This window comes from Limulus polyphemus, unplaced genomic scaffold (genome assembly GCF_000517525.1).
Source record: "Limulus polyphemus unplaced genomic scaffold, Limulus_polyphemus-2.1.2 Scaffold4099, whole genome shotgun sequence".
In the NCBI taxonomy this organism is placed as follows: Eukaryota; Metazoa; Arthropoda; class Merostomata; order Xiphosura; family Limulidae; genus Limulus; species Limulus polyphemus.
In genome coordinates this window covers 1,699-8,090 of record NW_013669709.1, presented here as the reverse complement: position 1 = coordinate 8,090, position 6,392 = coordinate 1,699, and the positions used below count along the sequence as shown (strand labels likewise).

General features: G+C 31.2%; 1 long non-coding RNA gene across 2 annotated transcripts in view; it reads left to right on the top strand.

Annotated features, from left to right (window-relative positions):
* Positions 1 to 5,945, top strand: part of LOC111088599 — an 8,548-nt gene extending 2,603 nt beyond the window's left edge. The window contains exons 1-3 of one of the 2 annotated variants that reach the window (XR_002613071.1): positions 827 to 955; positions 2,352 to 2,474; positions 5,801 to 5,945. This is a non-coding gene — a long non-coding RNA (uncharacterized LOC111088599). Of the gene's footprint in view, positions 1 to 826; positions 956 to 2,351; positions 2,475 to 5,800 lie in introns of those variants that run through there. The other variant, XR_002613072.1, reaches the window with a different exon arrangement.
* Positions 5,946 to 6,392: the final 447 nt, after the last annotated feature.

Below are 6,392 nucleotides of genomic sequence, written 5' to 3'. Positions count from 1 at the left end.
GAACACTAACATATCTATATTTTGGAGTACTGGGATATGTATAGATGCTTGAACACTAGCATATCCAGATTTTGGAGTACTGGGATATGTATAGATGCTTGAACACTAGCATATCTATATTTTGGAGTACTGGGATATGTATAGATGCTTGAACACTAGCATATCTAGATTTTGGAGTACTGGAATATGTATAGATGCTGGAATACTGTAAATAATAAAATAAGTTGATATTTAATATCTGAGACATTTTCATAGAGAAAATATACATGAACGAATGGCAAGTAATCTCGATTAATGAAAAAGTTACGTTTAAGGTAAAGATATGAAATTAAAAAAAGGGAGAAAAAATCTGTGTTTAAGATTCAAGATTCTAATAATTTCCAAAATGCACTACCAGGTGGCACGGCCGTCGCTCTTCTGACATATAATGGCAAGGATAAAGAAAATAACGTTTTATGCGGTATAACTCAGCTGTTATGTATTTTTTAACCAATCACAAACTTGGCACCCAATGAAAAATTTAGTCCAGTTTGTCTTCTTGCATTGATAGGAGTGAAGTAGAAAACAATCAACACAATAACACGTAAAAAACACAACGTTGATGTTTGAAGGTTTTCACTTCCTACTTAACCGCCTAGTACCGCCTAGTTTTTTACGCATACATGAGTGTAAACAGAATCAGTCTTGAAATAATCGTAAGCACATTAAATCTGGCTTATCACTTAAAATACTGTGTTATCTTTCCTTACACTAACCCTGATTTGTAATGATTTAAATAAAGTTAATAATAAATGCAATTCACTTACTTAACAACCCAGTTCAAACCATAAAGGTTTTTGTTCATGCATCTGACGATATAAATAGCGCCTATATCACTACTATGTCTGTCGTATCCCAGCCGGCCAGAAGAGCTCTGGTATTGTTAGAAAGGTCTCGTCGTCACTGGATATGGCGGGTATAGTATGTTTGACATATTATTACATATTTTTCTTTGCTTTCACTCACGGGTTTTTAGAGTTACATGGACAACCTTTGCTGGCTTCAACAAAGAACGTTCTTTGAAGTGTATAATTTGAATTACCTTCTTTTATCTTTTTATCGTGCAATAATTAATTTTGTAAAGGGAGGAAGGTTTACTATGAAGGTAAGACTAGAAACTATTCATGGAAATATTTTTTCCGACATATAATTCTTAGGCAAGAATAACGGTGATTCTAAAATGAGTTATATATTATAGAGAGACCTTTTTTGACTCACACTTATGCTAAAATAACAAAGATTATAAGTATTGTTTATCTCTAATTATGTTTTTATTAAGACATTATGTTAGGCCTATTATATTGTTTTAATACTGCATTCATAATATAGTGACCTATACAGATGGTATTCCGACCACTACTGTGTTCGTTGTATCCCAGCCGGCCTGAAGTACTCTGAATTGAGCGAAACACGTCGTCGACGATGGATATGGCGAATACAGTGTTGCTTAAATACCATTATTATAATACACTCTCCTAATTCTTGAAAATTCACAAGGGATTAGATTAGGAACGCATGTTAAAAATATAATAGGCTTAACATGATGTCTCGTGACAAATATCATTAATTATATCATGCTTTGTCAGCTTCTAAAAAGCGTCCGCAACATTACAAGAGTTTATATTTTCTGGCTCAGCTTTTAAAAGGCGTTCACTCCATAAAAAGAGTTTATCTTTTCTGGCTCCTCTTTGCTTGATCTAGTAGAATAACAAAGATTATGAAATGGATTTATCGAGAGATTTTTTTCTGACTTCTGTTTGGTAAGCCAGAATAACAAAGATTATGAAATGGATTTATCGAGAGATTTTTTTCTGACTTCTGTTTGGTAAGCCAGAATAACAAAGATTATGAAATGGATTTATCGAGAGATTTTTTCTGACTTCTGTTTGGTAAGCCAGAATAACGAAGATTTCAAATTGGTTTTATAGAGAGATCTTTTATGTCTCGTGTTTGTTAGGCTAGAATTATAGAGATTATGAATAGGGTTTATTAAAAAAATTTGATCAATTATTGGATAAAAAAGGCATAGACAGTGATAAAAGGTGTGCTTTTTGATAAGCTAAAACCACCAATTTTTTGCCACTTGTAATGTTTCTAAATATTATTTTTGTTTGTTTGTTTAGCACATGTGTCAGAGATACAGTAGTTGTTAGTATTTCCAATACCGTCCCTCCAACCAATCCAAAAACTGAAAAATTAACTAGCCCATACGCTATATTTTGAATGATATTATTTGGTTAAGTTCTAAAAATGTAGAGAACGGAATGTCTAGTAAGTATAGGGTGACGTTTGTTTTTTACTAATATTCACAGCAATTTTCGTGGAAGTCCTGCATTATTACAAGCTTGGCATAAGCAAGAAACGATAGAGCAGCTGAAACTATGCTTGGTTTGGAATGCCATTAAAAATGTGCCGCCATCTGTCGCCAAACATAAGTATTTCATTTTTTTTTGTTTTTTTAATGGAAATAAAAATATTTCTCGTTCCTTTTTATGAATTATTTTAACAAGTCGAGAAAAACTATCCACTATGGTGTGTTTGAGCGTACTAATAAGCACCACGAGTTATTTAAATATGCATTACTGTTACATGGAATTTAACAAAGACTCTAAAGGACACTTTTCAAAAATATTACCTTTGTTGGTATTGGAAATTGCATTGTTTTTAGATTTTCGTACTTTGGATGATTAAAATGGAGACTTTTCTCTTCACCATTAACATTATTTACTGTGAAAAGATAAATAAGAGTTTCCTATCAGCTGGAAATTTAATAATTATTTCAACTAATTTATTTACAAAGTTATGCCAGCAATAAGAATTTTTCATTTATGTGATGACAATAGGTTAATGGTACAATAGTTATATTTATCAGTTTAGTTATAACGTGAGTTTCAGTGTCTTTGGTGATTGTTAATAAGCTTATAAACACTATAAGACCACTTGATTTCCGAACAAGTGCATGAACTAGAATTAGTCCAAGTTTGTTTAATTAAACTGTATTATAGTTTGTTTATAGAATCTCCCCCTCCCAAAAATAATGTTTCGAATGTTTTTGTCAAACATTAAGTTACCTTATTATCACAGTTAAGAACAAATGATGCATTATATCACTATACAGACGACACACTGTTGTATAACAGTTTAGGCGTATCTATCTAACACTAACGTTATATTAATATACAAATAAACCATTGTTAACATTATTTATCTGCACTAGCATAAAATACGCCTGCTCTAAAGGGGGGTTATTATTATTCAGGTAAGGCATTATTATAAGATTTAGCTGTATAGAGGTAACACCAGCACTATTAACGTGATATTAATATTCAGGTAAGGCATTATTATTATCATGATTTAGCTGTATAGAGATAACACTAGCATTATTAATGTGATATTAATATACAGGTAAGACATTATTATAAGATTTAGCTGTATAGAGGTAACACCAGCACTATTAACGTGATATTAATATTCAGGTAAGCATTATTATTATCAAGATTTAGCTGTATAGAGTTAACACTAGCATTATTAATGTGATATTAATATACAGGTAAGACATTATTATAAGATTTAGCTGTATAGAGGTAACACCAGCACTATTAACGTGATATTAATATTCAGGTAAGGCATTATTATTATCATGATTTAGCTGTATAGAGTTAACACTAGCATTATTAATGTGATATTAATATACAGGTAAGACATTGTTATAAGATTTAGCTGTATAGAGGTAACACCAGCACTATTAACGTGATATTAATATTCAGGTAAGGCATTATTATTATCATGATTTAGCTGTATAGAGGTAACACCAGCACTATTAACGTGATATTAATATTCAGGTAAGGCATTATTATTATCATGATTTAGCTGTATAGAGGTAACACCAGCACTATTAACGTGATATTAATATTTATACAACACATTGTTATCAAGATTTATCTGTAAACAAGTAACATCAGCACTATTTCACATCATATTTATTGTAATAATTAACACCGATAACATATCTTTGTCATGTTTGTTATACTTTTAACATGAAAACCTGTATAGGCATTTCTTATGCGCACGTTGGATAAATCCTTTGTTTAGAAATAAGTAAGATCATCTTTTTGATATTTTTTCAGTTGGAAAGACTCTCGTGTTCATACGTGTAGGTGTCACGAAGTAGATATTTACTTTGAAATATGGTTAACATATGGTTTACAGCATAATATCTACAATTTTACAGCAGAGTTAGGGTATTTTAACTTATTAGAAATGAAAATATACAATATCTTTACAAGGATAGAAACGATTTAGGGACAACTATATTTAAAAGTTAATAATTTTGTTGCCTCCAAGTTGCTTACACAATTTAACAAAGTTATTGGTATTTCAGCTCAGGCAACATTACAAATGTATATTTTTGATATCGTTGTCTCGAAGTGCATTACGGTGACTAAGTAACGAATTAAAAAAAATCTACAGAACCAATAGATTTTACATTTGGAGAAGTTAATCATACATCATTAGTAAATTAACTGAAAGAAGTGTTATCAGAACGTCAGAAAAAAGAAATAAATTTTGAAACTGCAGATTTCAGCTTGAAAATAACAATTAAAAACTGTAACTTGAAACAACTGTAGTCCTAATGTATTATACATCTTGTGTAGTATATTCTGCCGTAGCTGCTGTCTACAACTGTAGTTCTAGTTTATTATAGATCTTGTGTAATTCTGTAGTATATTCTGTAATAGCTGCTGTCTACAACTGTAGTTCTAGTGTATTATACATATTGAATAATTCTGTAGTATATTCTGTAATAGCTGCTGTCTACAACTGTAGTTCTAGTGTATTATACATATTGAATTATTCTGTAGTATATCCTGTAATAGCTGCTGTCTACAACTGTAGTTCTAGTGTATTATACATATTGAATTATTCTGTAGTATATCCTGTAATAGCTGCTGTCTACAACTGTAGTTCTAGTGTATTATACATATTGAATTATTCTGTAGTATATTCTGTAATAGCTGCTGTCTACAACTGTAGTTCTAGTGTATTATACATATCCTCATTAATCCTGATTGTTTTTGTGAAATGTACGTCTTTTAGTCTCTAAAATACATTTTATGGTCTTTCTTTTATGTATCGCGTTACGACGTTTGGTGAAAACGTGATGGAGAAAAATGGATATCAATTTCGGATTCACTGTACATGAATTACTGTAAACATATAAAAATTTCAAGGCAATGAAACCATCGTAGGCCTGTGTTATTGAATATAAACGTATTAGACAAATTCACAATGTTTGATTTTGAAATATATGGTGTTTATGTACGAAACACTTTTCATTTTACCGAAATTGGTGAATCTATTTTTTTGAGAGGAGAAATAATAAAAAAAACAACAACTTATTTTTCGAATAGTTCAAAAGCTCTTTAAAAAACAAGTTATAAAATCTACAGTTCCACATCTTGCCATTCCTTATGAACTTCAAATGGAAACCTTCGGGTATATTTGTTGTTACATCTTCATCAGTCAGTGACTTTTGAAATTGTACACTTTACGAGAACCGATTTCCTAAGATGATTTTTTAGCTCTCTCTCTCTCTCTTCAAGAGACTCGTCTCTCAATAACTTTTAGTAAGCTTACACGCTTAATGTCTTTTGATCTTTTCTCTTTACAATCAGATGTTCTCAACAAGACATTAATTACCATTAACCATTATTAGTATATATAACGAAACATGCCTAATTTTCTTTTTGTATTTTTTTAGGATACTGTGAATTTCTAAATGTTTGGCCCCCTATCCGAAGAATCAGCGGTAAGACTGAGAGCTTATGACGCTAGAATTGGCGACTCGATCCCAGCGGTGGACACAGCGCAGTCTTTCCACCGTGCAGCTTTGCAAAAAAAATTAAATAAATAATAACAATAAATATTTATTTAATCCAGTTTTCTTTTTCGAGTTCAACTATATCTTGTCGAGAACATGTAATTGAAAGTCCACGTTCTGTTTGTATGTGAACCATTGTGTATATCCTTCCATTCCGATCTAAACAGTGTCACATTAATAGGTATAGGTTCTGTTAGTATGTCAACCATTGTATATATCCTTCCATTCCGATCTAAACAGTGTCACATTAATAGGTATAGGTTCTGTTAGTATGTCAACCATTGTATATATCCTTCCATTCCGATCTAAACAGTGTCACATGAATAGGTGTAAGTTCTGTTAGTATGTCAACCATTGTATATATCCTTCCATTCCGATCTAAACATGTCACATTAATAGGTGTAAGTTCTGTTAGTATGTCAACCATTGTATATATCCTTCCATTCCGATCTAAACAGTGTCACATTAATAG